The sequence below is a fragment of the Pinus tabuliformis genome, chromosome 6, assembly GCF_031772625.1.
Source record: "Pinus tabuliformis cultivar Carrire ecotype Pingquan chromosome 6, CPIR1, whole genome shotgun sequence".
Classification (NCBI taxonomy): Eukaryota; Viridiplantae; Streptophyta; class Pinopsida; order Pinales; family Pinaceae; genus Pinus; species Pinus tabuliformis.
In genome coordinates, this window is record NC_142292.1 from 40,792,290 (window position 1) to 40,805,106 (window position 12,817).

A 12,817-nucleotide genomic window follows, 5' to 3' on the forward strand; every position below is an offset into this window, starting at 1 on the left:
GATGCCCCTTCATCAATAACTGTACCAGCCATTACCATTCGGTATATTTGGACAATAATTCTGAATGGTATGCTAGCTGGCAAGCGGGGTCTGCCTAGTTGGTTCCAGTCAAAGGACACAACCAGGTTGCTTGGTGGTGGGACCGAGTAAACGGCCGGATAGCGCTCTGACGAACTTCCTTCCTGCGATAAAGGAATGGGGGCATTGCCCCCTTGATGATCAGAGTCAGTGCTGATGAAGAGAATTTGGACGGTGTCGTATTTATTCTCCTCTGTGATGGTGTCATTCGAAGATAGATCCTCTGAAGGCAAAACCGGGTCAACTGCCGTTTCAACCTTTAGAATTTCGTCTGGTATGGATTCAGACGGTTTATCTTCAATGACAGGTGCTTCAGCTGACCACCTGGGCGGGTCAACCGGATTCTCAACTAGCGAGGGACTTGGCAGGAGTCTTTGATATCCAGGAGGAAGATGCGCTCGTAAAATCGGGCGATCTTCCAGAACTCGTTTTGCCTCATCTAAGAAGGGACAACGGTGGATGGCGTGATCGCCTTCACACAGTCTGCAGGGAAATTCAGCTTTCCCGCTCGGTCCTGGGGCTTCACTCCCACTAGTTGACGGTGAGCAATTGACATGGCTATTAGAGGTCGATGCTACCGAATTGTGCAAACGGGGAGACCAGTCTCTTAGTATCCGTGGGATACATGGACAATCTCTATGGAAGTGGTCTCCCATGCATATGACGCATGGTGATTTAGGCCTTACAAGTGCTGTGTGTGGATTTTTGTTAGATGACACTTGTTTGCCCCCAGTCGCCTTAGGCTCCTTATGCTTCTTTTCTTTCTTCTTCTTCTCTTTCTTCTCCTTAGGAACTCGGTTCTTTGATCGACCAGTTCCGTCAAGCGAAGAGGAAGGAGGAGAGGAAGATGAAGTAGAAGGTTGGGAGGCAACTCTTGACTGATCTAACTGTTGACTCGACTGTTCAGGAATGGTGGTATTCTGAATGACATTGGTTGAAAAGAGCCAAACTGGTAGGCCAATTGTCAATCCTGGAAGCGACAATGTAGCCATGTGGGGCGCACCAAAATCTCCCCAAGAGGAGAAGGGACTAGGATTTCCACCAAGGGGAACTCCTTGGTTGGTGTGCTCCATCTTTTCAACCTAAAGATCAACGCGGGAATAAGGGTGATTGTTCCGTTTAAAATAAATTGTTAACGACGCTTTAGACACAACTTGCTTTTTCAGTTTTAAAGAGTCGAGAAAAAGTTAAAGATGACTCTAGTCTCCTTCGATGTTTTAACGAGCCCGAAGTGACAAATGCTCGGATGGACTTTTTCTGTTATAGAGTCTGAAAATGGCCAAAAGAAACTGCTCTGGAGATCTAGGCAGAGGGTGTGCCAAACTTTTCGCAAAACCACAGAATACTTTTTACAGTACGGGTGGTCGATCTTCGTGAATGTTGTGTTCACTGCATTGCGATCAGTAGGGCGGCTGACACAGCTTCCTAAGGATAAAGGATATATGCCTATAGGGGTCTCCCAATATATACGCGACGGTACGTGGGAGCACAAGTCCGTACTAGCACTATCGTCCCTCAGGAGGAATCACCCACCTTCCCCGAGATCGACAGTCACTAGGCTTAACGACGCCGGAACACGTCTCTAGCCTAGACCTCTATGTTGTGCGTTATGTTGCAAAGCGTTGTTAGGTTCATTCAGTTTATTTTAAGTTGATCTTTTTAAAGTTTGTCTTTCAGGATCACCACGAGATGTATGGTACAATTCCTAAATGCAGTCTAAGATGATAAGCAAGCTTTATAATCTTTCAACTTTGAAAATCCTAGCTACTAAGGGAAAAGAGAGCGACTATCTTTTCTCGAAGAGCAATCAGCACACTCTAATGCACTCTTCCTAAATCAATCATGCAAACTTATCAAAATGCAAATGCACAATGCAGGTGTTTGTTTTCCACTTTCTTAGTATAAATGCCTACAAAGAAAGCTTTTTGTACAACTTTGAATTTGCTTTTAAATGACTGAAAATAAACAAGTTTACTTTTCCCAAAATCAACAAGGGTAGAAGAGATTACAATCACTTTGCGATTTTCGAAAAGAATACTTGTTTCGACACTTAAAAGTGACAAACTCAAACCAATAAGCAAAAGCAAATGTACAACCAAACTCCAAACAGCCAATGAACTCTCTCCTAAGATCACAATCAATCAATCAATCAGATCTGAATCAAGGGCTACAGGATGATTATTTCGCTCATGCAAAGGAAAACTGTAAATGACGCCACAAACACATAAAAACACTTACAGTCTTTTTGTACAAAAATGAGGCAGAATTCAAGCAAAGAAAAGGGGTTATCAGACTGGTACCTATGCTGGTAAAAGGCTGCAAAAATAGAGATCAAAACAGGGCAAAAGATAGCAGAGAACCCCAGCTGCACAAGGCCACACTAGTTCAGCGCAAGTCTAACACTATCAGTTTGACATTCAGCGTAGGTAGCCTTCACGGGACCTGCGTTGAAATGCAGACTGCCTTCACAGTGTCTGCGCTGAAAGGAGAAACTCTCATTTCTCTTGGGTTCCGGGTCATAAAATGCTCAAAAATCAACTCTTTCAGGCCAAATCAGAAACACAAGCAAGGTATAAACAAAGGGATGCTTTGAGAGGGTACTAAAGACTATCACAAAGGATCATCAAGTCATTTGTGAGTCCATTGTTGAGATCATAGACAAAAATCCAGTGAAGGATCAAGGCAGCAACATTCTACTTTGCAAAGCAGTTCGATTGTTGTTGTTGAGTCTATGAAGTAAACAATGATGTAAACACAAATAAAATGACTAAAACAAATCTCCCGAGCGGAGTCGCCAATTTGTTGTGGGGAAAAATGCCTATGCAGGACGATCCTATCCACCTAAGGTGTGACAGTACCTTAGCAACAAACGAATACAGCTACTTCGGTTTCTTCCTTTATGAAATGTGAAAGAGGGGAGATTGGTAGACTTACCGTTGTCTTATGGTTGTCCCTCGATCTAGATCCTCTTCTCTTTGGGTGTCCACAGCTACTTGCCTCCTCGCTTGCTCAAGAGAATAGCTACTTGATTTCCACGAGATCACAAGAGAATAGCTACCTGTGACAAGAGAACAGCTACTTGTGACAAGAGAAGAACACAACACAAAGGCAAATATACATATTCATAAATGATTCAGGATTATAAGTAAATCAAATATACTAATGCAAATCATACAAAATACACTAGCATATAGGAAAGAACCAAGAAGCTTTATTGATTGATAACAAGGTTCAGGAAGAGATACAACCCATAGGGCTCCAACCCAGCATCTCCTTCCCAGCAGAATGGAATTCCTTCTTCAGCTCCCTTCAAAGCATAAACACCCAATGATCCAACCTCAAACCAACAACAATTCTTTGCAATCACAAAATTCCAGCCTCCTGATCTCATTGATGAGAGATCTATATATAGGAGTATTAGAGAGAGGATGAGTCAGCTTGAGGCTGGTATGAAACTGACTAGTGTCCTCTCCCTCTCTCAGTTCTTGAGTCCACTTGGAGGTTCTTGCTTCCACTTGGAGATTTGGAACCTCTTACTCATCACCAGTCGAATTCCCTGATGCAAGTGTCATTTTGGAAGCTTCCTGGTCATTGACACCTTGAGGAATGAGCCTGCCACTTGTCCAGTTATGCTCAGCGCAGGTAGCCTTTGTTGCAGTTGACATTCAACGTAGGTAGACAGTGGAGCAGTTGACATTCAGCGCAGATGCTCAGTGGAGAAGTTGACATGATCCAGAATTGGCTTGTTTTTGAGTGTTTTCAGGTGGAGAACTTTAGTGAATTGCTGTGGTTTGCTGGCCTTGTTCCTCTAGGGGTAGGAACAACATGTTTAGGGACTTTGGATCCCTTGATTATTGACATTTCATGCTCAGTGATGCAAGGCACAAAAATTTCTATAACAATCCCAGGCCCGAGATCTATTGATATATGATGGATTGACATCGATGGATGAATTCTTGAGCAAGTTTGAGAGCGCAGTACTGGAGCAATAGCAGTTTGATGCATTGAAATGGGTGCTATGTGTGACACATGCGCATTGGTGGGGAACACATCAAGCAAATTTTGAGAACTAACGCGGCTACAGGAGGATGATGCAGCTACGATTTGGGAAACTAGAACTACGGCTAGCAGATAAATACGATGGATGCAATGACCCACGCACACATCTTGCAAAATGGACCAAGGGATATGGAGAAGAGCCTCAGCCTGAATTGGTGCACTTATTCTATCATACCCTTGATGTCATACCCATGAATTGGTATACCGAGACGGAAATCTGACATGGTATGGGCGAGTGGGATGTTTTGCGTGAGGGATTTTTGTTAACATTCACATTTGAAAACTGATGGTCAGATACTGTTGACAACGCGCTGCAAGCCGTGAAAGCCACCATCTTCAAAATACCACAGGAACCACGAGAAGTATTTCAACCAACATGGGCAACCCAATTAAGTCGCGCCCTAGAATGTTATAACGTCCAAGTAGGGGAGCATGATGACGACACCCAAAACATTAATATTCTAGAAATTGAAGGATGTCACGAAGTTCGAGGACAATCAATTGAGGACCCCGACATCACCGCACCACTAAAGACAAAGCAGGTAAACATTGGTACACACGTGGATTATAAATACGTGATGATTGGGGACTATTGGGATGATGCGACGGTAGATAAGGTCGTCGAGTTACTCTGTGAATATCAAGGTTTGTTCCCAACCAAAATCACAGATTTAAAGGGGATCATTGGCGACTTAGTGATGATGAAGATCACTCTGATACCGGACGCGAAGTCGGTTAAGCAGTGACCTTACTGTTTGAATCTGAAGTATAAAGAAAAGGTCTACAAAGAATTAGATAAAATTCTTGTAGCCAGAATTATTGAATCAGTGGAAGAATCAGACTTGGTGAGTCCTATGGTAGAATAGGAGAAAGAATAGGAGGGTGAAATTAGAATCTGTGTGGACCTCAGGAAGCTTAACGACACTTGTGTTCACGACCCATTCCCGACACCATTTACAGATGAAGTATTGGAGAATTTTGGCGGACAGGAAGCTTACTCATTCATGGATGGATTCTCAGTGTACCATCAGATGAATATCACATCAGAAGATAAGAGAAAGACTTTGGGATAGTTTAATAAGTAAGGATCACATTTGGTTTGTTCACCTAACTAGTTGATTATTTGGTTTGTTCATCTAACTGTAGATTTCTAAACCCCAAGCATAACTCAAAGCATGACAATCTTATCACAATTTTATCATTCATCATACAATCAACAAGAACCATAACTTATATTTGTACAAATATTTTAAAACTAGCAATTACACCACATGTTGCAATAAGAATGTGTAAGGTAGGAGTGTATGAAATAGTAGCATAAAAGATGGATGTAAATATTATTATGCAATTTTATTTATTTATCCATGTTAGTATGAGAAACTTTGAAATTTAAATTTTGCAGAATTGAGTTATATCATGGATTATAATTACAAGATGAATTCATTACTAAAATTACCATGTGTATAATTAGTAGACCATTTTATTGAATGTTTCATCATGTTAATATAAGTGATTTATTTTAAATTTGAACAAATGATATCAATAGAAATTTTGTCGCAAGCTTTAATCATTGAATAATAAAAAATTTATTTACTGTAATATCGAAATGAAAATCACTATCTTAATTATACCACCTACAACATTTGTATCAAGAACCCCAATTTACTTGAATATAGCCAAATATAGTCAAGCAAGAATCCTAGTGATTTTGAACTAGAAAACTCACGGAGGGTGATGCATAGTATCATACATGTTAAGAAGAGAGGATTCAATTTGAAGTGTGATAGGGGTAAGAGCACAAGCTCTATAATAAGTATTTAATCAAATGAAACCACCATGTTTACCTAGAAGATTCATACAAGTTAAGAACAGAGGATGCAATTTGAAGTGTGATAGGGGTAAGAGCACAAGATCTATAGTAAATATTTAACAAAATGAAACCATCATGTTTACCTGCAAGATTCATAATTGTATGAGTCTATGAAGAAGAATATTTCCTACGCCATAAGCATTCATTCAATTAAGTCTTAGAAGTCATTCAAAAATCAGAATAATATGTATCATATCCAAAAGAAAATAGAATTAAATGAGTTGTGGGGAGCCATGATCTATGAGTAATGTAAGCAACCAATTTCATTGTAAGAATCATACAATTCAATGAGTTGTGGCTAGACATGATCTACAAGTAATGTAAACAACCAATTTCATGGTAAGATGATTATGTATCACAAAATGTTGACCTACAATGAGTTGCAAGATGATTTTGTTTTACCAAATTGGACAAAACAAGGGAATCACAACTCATGTGATTTATCCAAGTCAATTGCCTTAACAATATTGTTCCTACATTTATTCACACTAATAGAGTCAAATTATAGAATTTCCTTCGTTGGTGAACTAAAACTTAAAATCAAATGAAAATAGTATAATAAATCTAGAAAAATATAGTAATAATCTCATCCAATTCATTACCACTTGGAGGAGAAATTATTCCTTTTCTCTATTGTTTAAAAGTGAATTTTATGCACTTACATTTGCAATATTTCATTAGGGCTCACAACACTTGGGTTTGTAAATTTCATTATGTCAGTGTAATTTCCTTTTGTGATGCAGGAGCATCTAGACTTGGGCCAGCAATGTGACGGGGTGGTCACATGTTGTGGCTAAATGTAAGACTTGAGGGAGACTTAGGCGTTAAATTTGTGTTAATTTCATTAAGGGTAGGTAGTTAAAAGTGGTCTAGTTTAGTTAAATGTTGAATTATAACTGAATAACTAATTCTTTCTTGCGTGGAAAGAAGTAGTTAGGTATTACTGAGGTATAACTTCCTTTTGGTAGAATAGATTAGGGGAGATTAGAGGGCGGAGGAAAAAAAATAAAAAATTGTAAGCCTACGGGAAAAATAAAGGCCATTGAATTGAAAATCTGGCCATGAACCAAGACGTTTTTTTTTAATTTAATTTCATGTTTGTTTATGAAGGACTTACTCTGAATTGTGTACATAGTGAATCTATGAGACTTTACGTGTGTAAAGAAATTTGAATTTACTGTCAATCTGCGTCTGAATCGAATGAAACAGAGGGTTATTTGTGATTGAGCACACATTGAGAGAGTTACCTTTGAAGCAGCGAGGGTTATTTTCTTTTCTTTGAGTTATGGGGTTCGTATGGGTATTTTTAATCACAGATATAGACTCTTCATTGTAGACTCCCGATCCTAATATAGAACACCTTTGCTGAGCAAATTACTACAAGCTCGGATCAATAGTAGGCTTTTTCACATTGAATTATTCGGGTGAGGTTTACTTCGATTCCAAAAGATCCATTAAAATTGGTTTTCGTTTCTCCAAATCTGAGCATTAAATTCTAAGGTTGATTGTGTACAAGACTTGCGGTGGGAAACTTCATTAGAGCATCCTTTTGAGGCAACAAACTTCGTTACATGAAATAACGAAGTGTAGTCGCAAAAGATCACTACAAGTGCAGGCCTAGAAGGTGAAAGCTCTGTGGAAATTACAGGTCCGGGCATAAGAACTTTGGTTTTCACTCCTCTTCACATCTAGGACTCAGTCCTCATCCAGAGCACAATTACTGGGCACAAAGTGATCACCAATAGAAAACAGAAAAATCTTTCTCGAAAGTGGTAGAACTCCACTGAAAACTCATCAAAGCGTATGTGTTATGATCTGAAGTAGAATTTGGATTACTACAAGGGCTATTCAGACTGATGGTGATTAGTTCAACAAGGAAGTGAAACCGGTATGCAAGTAATTGGTGGTTTAAACCATATTTATATATATAATGCTCAGGTTTTACTGAAGGACATAGGGGTCCAGCATCAGCTACTAATCTTTATATATGCTGGTCCGGATTGTTGGGTTTATGACTTTTAATTGAGGAGCTTCCGCAATTGAGGTGTGTACAGATTGCGAGAAGGGGTCTTATCTGGGCAAAGGTTTGGAGATGCATTTTTATATGCGTGAGAAGAGTAAAGATTCTGGGTTTGCAAGGTAGACCTGCATCAAGTGGTATCACAGTAGATATGCAAGTGCAGTTGAGGAAGTGAAGCAAGATCAACAGGATCTTGAAGGATGATATTTGACTCTGGTTTGAAAGTTTTTTGCAGAGTTTAGGTTGCAAGCAAATTGAAGAAAGTCTCAGCGGGAAAGAGGTAGATCACAGCTGAAGTGCAGTGATGAAGGAGTCCAGCAAGGGATTCTAGGTGAATGTGGCACAACCTAAAGATTCAACAGAGGTTGAATGAAAAGGAAAAGTGTGTTCTTGAAGGTTGCAGATGAGAGAAGCCTGAAGGAGCAGTGGAGAAATGCTCAAAAGGTTCCAGTAGATGACCGGGTGATTACCAAAAGACCAGATCCGGAGGGAAGGATTGGTGAGGTAAGTGGCAGCAGGAGAGCTTGCTGTTGTAGAGGCTTGGTGCAACTCATGGGCGAGAAATTCATGGTGAAGAATATGACTACTGAAAGTCATAAAGGAGGGAGCAGAGGTTTAGAGAGAGGCCACAGTAGAAAGAGGGAGAAGGATGCCAAGGAAAATGGCATGTGGAAACAGTTAACTGATGAAGAGTATGAGAAAGAGAAAGCTGAGATAGCAGTGAAACTTGAATTATTGATGGAGTTGTTACAGGAGAATGTGAAAAACCGGACACATGGTTGGACCATGAGAAAGAGGATGAAGTGGCAGAAGCTACATGCAAAGAGAGAAACGCTGACAAAGATACAGTTGGAAGAAGAGCTAAGGAAGCTCGAGCAGATGTTGAGTTGTGGAAAACTCAGAGAGGCTGAGTTAAAAATGGATGTTTCCATTTGTGGCCCAGAACAGGGTGAACGTCTGGGTGAAGAGACCAAAGAGGAGGATCTCATGAACTATTGGGATAGTTCAAAAGCATCTGAAGATGTGTTGGCAAGTGAAGATGTGTTCGCGAGAGAAGAAGATGAGGCTATGCAGTCTTGCAAATTTTCTCCCAAAGTATGTATGTTTGCAGGATGCGCGAAAGATGGTGAGTAGTCTGATGGAACTATCACAAAGGAAAATGAAATGTTTGAGGTAAAGCCTGGTAGGGAAATCCTTTTAGAAAAAGGAAGGTAATGATTTATCACAACAAGAAGAAATCACAAATGAATTCTTGTTGGGAATAAGACAGAAAATAGAAGCTGTTATGGAACAGGAGAAACGTGGAAATGCCGAAGAAAAATTCCAAGGAGGTAAACAAATGTATTTGTTTAATGAAATTGTTGACGAAATTTTTCGATGTAATGATGTTGAAGCCAGGATAACTCAGGAAAATTTCCAGAGTGAAGGTAGTGATGAAGTGCTAGAAATATTTTAGAGGGAAATCGAGTTTTTGGAATGGTGGCTAAGGAAACCTGATGAAGGAGGAAAACCTGTAGAATCTGATCCAGCAGAAATTACGGTTACTGTGCATGATAGAGATGAAATATTTTTAACATTTATGGAGTTGAATGAATGTCATAAATTTTCAAATAATGATGTAACTGTAGGTTACGAAAACGACATTAACAAATATGATGTCGAAAACAGAGGAATCGAGCAGAAGTTATTTGGCAGTAAGATGGAAGATCAGAATCCGCGAGGAAGTTGTGTCTGTAGGGACATTAAAGAAGTTGCGAATTAGCAGGATGAAGACGAGAGAAGCCAACAATTTGAAGCAAGATCTATTGAAGTCCAGAAAGAAAATGATGGGAGATTGATGCCTGAAGCATCAAAAGAGACCAAAAGGTCCTACTTCTTTAAAACTAACAATTTATTGGTGAATGCAGGTATTGTTGTCGGTGCTGAGAAACATTTGTCTCAGTCGAGCAGTCAAATGAAGGAAGAATAAAAGGTCGAAGAGCCACCACAGTCTACTGACAGTGAAGACGATGGAGGGGCCAAGACTGAAAAAAAGAGTCAAGAGGTCACACAAAGGTGGGATTGAAGACTAGCAAAGGAGAAGAAGTTGTTGAGGAAACCGGCGTGGCAGTTTTGGGAGAAAACCCCTGTTGCACTGATAGCAAGTGCGGCACTAGTAAAGATAAGAAGAGGAGATTGAGAAGTGACCCTTATAGGCCGCTAACCCATAGACCTGAAGGTGGTTTTATTGGGGAAACCGGATTTTGGGTTCGCCCCAGAATTTGTTTTCAAGAAGAAAATTCTGTGGAGTTGGTTACTGAAAATGATGGGCTCCACATGTCAGGTAGTTCTAAGTTTGAAACGAGTATGCCGTTAAGCATTCCAATTTATTCTAGTGGTAATTATGGTGCTTTTGTTGTCTGCAAAAAAAAAATAACAGAAATGTAAAAAGCAAACATAAGACTGATAAGCAGGGCATAAATGTCAGTCCTATAGGGTCAACAGAACATGATATCCTTATGTCCACGCAGACAAATAACATTGGTGGGGATTCAAAGCATGGAATAGAAGGAGGAAATAAAACATTGTAATTTATAAAGAAGGTGATGGAAGACTTCAAGGATCTGGAAAACATACGCAGAAGGTGTGCATTTCAAATGGTATTGCAAGCAAAGGATTTACTGGAGGTGATTTCTCCGAATGGAAAGAAATTCACTGTTTGTGATGACATCCATGGTCAGTATTATGACCTTTTTAACATCTTTGAGGAGGTTATAGAAACTGTAGATACTCTCATTAAAGAGGCAGAAAACATTGCTGCCAACGAAATAGAAAAGTGGCAACTAGAGAAAGAAGATTTGGAGCGGAAGAAATTGGAAACTGATATTGAATCGAAGATAATTGAAGATGCAGATGCAAAACTCAGAAAATCAATTAATGATTCTGTTAGGGAGGACATGGGAGAGGAAAAAATCCTTTTTAATACTCGAGAAACATTGATGCAAGAGCTGCAACATCTACTCGCCTTGGTTAAAGCTAAGGAAGAAGAGATATCAGAAAGTGATATGCAAATTCAAAGTGTGAAAAAAGGATTTCTGATAGAGTGTCCAAGTTTGAAGAAAATCTTATAGGAACAAAAGGAAAGTATGAAGAACTACAGTGTGTACTAGACCAACTGCAGACTAACTCTGAAATTCTTTCCATGAAGAAAATGGAAGTCGATCAGTCGATTACCTCAGTGGACCAAAAGAGGGTAAACCTCGTTCGATTGGTTGACAATGCTGGGGATGAGGCAAGGGTACTTCAGGAGTTGGTGGATTTGACGAAATTGATAGTTTCATCATTTTTGCAATCCAGAGAAAATAAGGTGAAGGCCAAGAAGGAGGAACAAATTTCACAAAAACCCCAAGGGTTGAGGCAGAAGGTTGCAGCTGTAAGGTCATTTCTTCAGGAGCTTTCATCTACCAAAGCTAACCTCAATCAAGAGATCACTTCCATGAAACAAAAACTGTTGTTCATTGATAAAAGGGGTCCAGAACTGGAAGCCGAAAAGAAATTGGCAGCTACAACAAGAAAGTTCAAGGAAGCTGGCCAGGTTGTTGCTGAGGCAAAGGCATTGAGCTTGGAGAAGGATAATGTCAGCCATAAAATGGAGAGGGCTTTGTCAGATTTGCAGAAGCTGGAGGAAGAAATAAAAGGCCAAGTTACTGCGTTGCAGGAGGCTGAAAATCTCATTATTTCAAAGGAAAGGGAGGCAGCAATGGCAAGATGTGAGAGACTTAGATTAGTTGCTACCTCTGCCAGGGAGGAATGGTCTGCAACACTTGAGGTTGAAGATATCGAGGAAGCAGGAAATTTGCTTGCAGAGGCAAAAGTTGTAGATTCTAAAGCTTACAAGCTTCAAGAGGTTTGCAACTTTGATGGTGACCAGTGAAGGAAGATGAAGTAGGAAGCAGCTAACATGCCTCCTAAACAGAGGAGCAGAGCATATGGGCAACTCCAGGACAAAGTCTGGGATCCAGGAGGAATTTTTCTTCATTCCTTCTTGAAAGAACATGATGAGGAGATCATGAATGTTTTCAAGCGTGAGAGTCTGATGCAGGAGCATCTAGACTTGGGCCAGCAATGTGACAGGGTGGTCACATGTTGTGGCTAAATGTAAGACTTGAGGGAGACTTAGGCGTTAAATTTGTGTTAATTTCAGTAAGGGTAGGTAGTTAAAAGTGGTCTAGTTTAGTTGAATGTTGAGTTATAACTAAATAACTAATTCTTTCTTGCGTGGAAAGAAGTAGTTAGGTATGACTTAGGTATGACTTCCTTTTGGTAGAATAGATAAGGGGAGATTAGAGGGCAGAGGAAAAAAAAAATGTTTGTAATCCTACGGGAAAAAGAAAGGCCATTGAATTGAAAATCTGGCCATGAACCAAGAGGTTTTCTTTTTATTTAATTTCATGTCTGTTTATAAAGGACTTACTCTGAATTGTGTACATAGTGAATCTGTGAGACTTTACGTGTGTAAAGAAATTTGAATTTACTATCAATATGTGTTTGAATCGAATGAAACAGAGGGTTATTTGTGATTGAGCACACATTGAGACAATTACCTTTGAAGCAGCGAGGGTTATTTTCTTTTCTTTGAGTTATGGGGTTCGTCTGGGTATTTTTAATCACAGCTAAAGACTCTTCATTGCAGACTCCAGATCCTAATATAGAACACCTTTGCTGAGAAAATTACTACAACCTCAGATCAATAGTAGGCCTTTTCACATTGAATTGTTCGGGTGAGGTTTACTTCGGTTCCAAAAGATCCA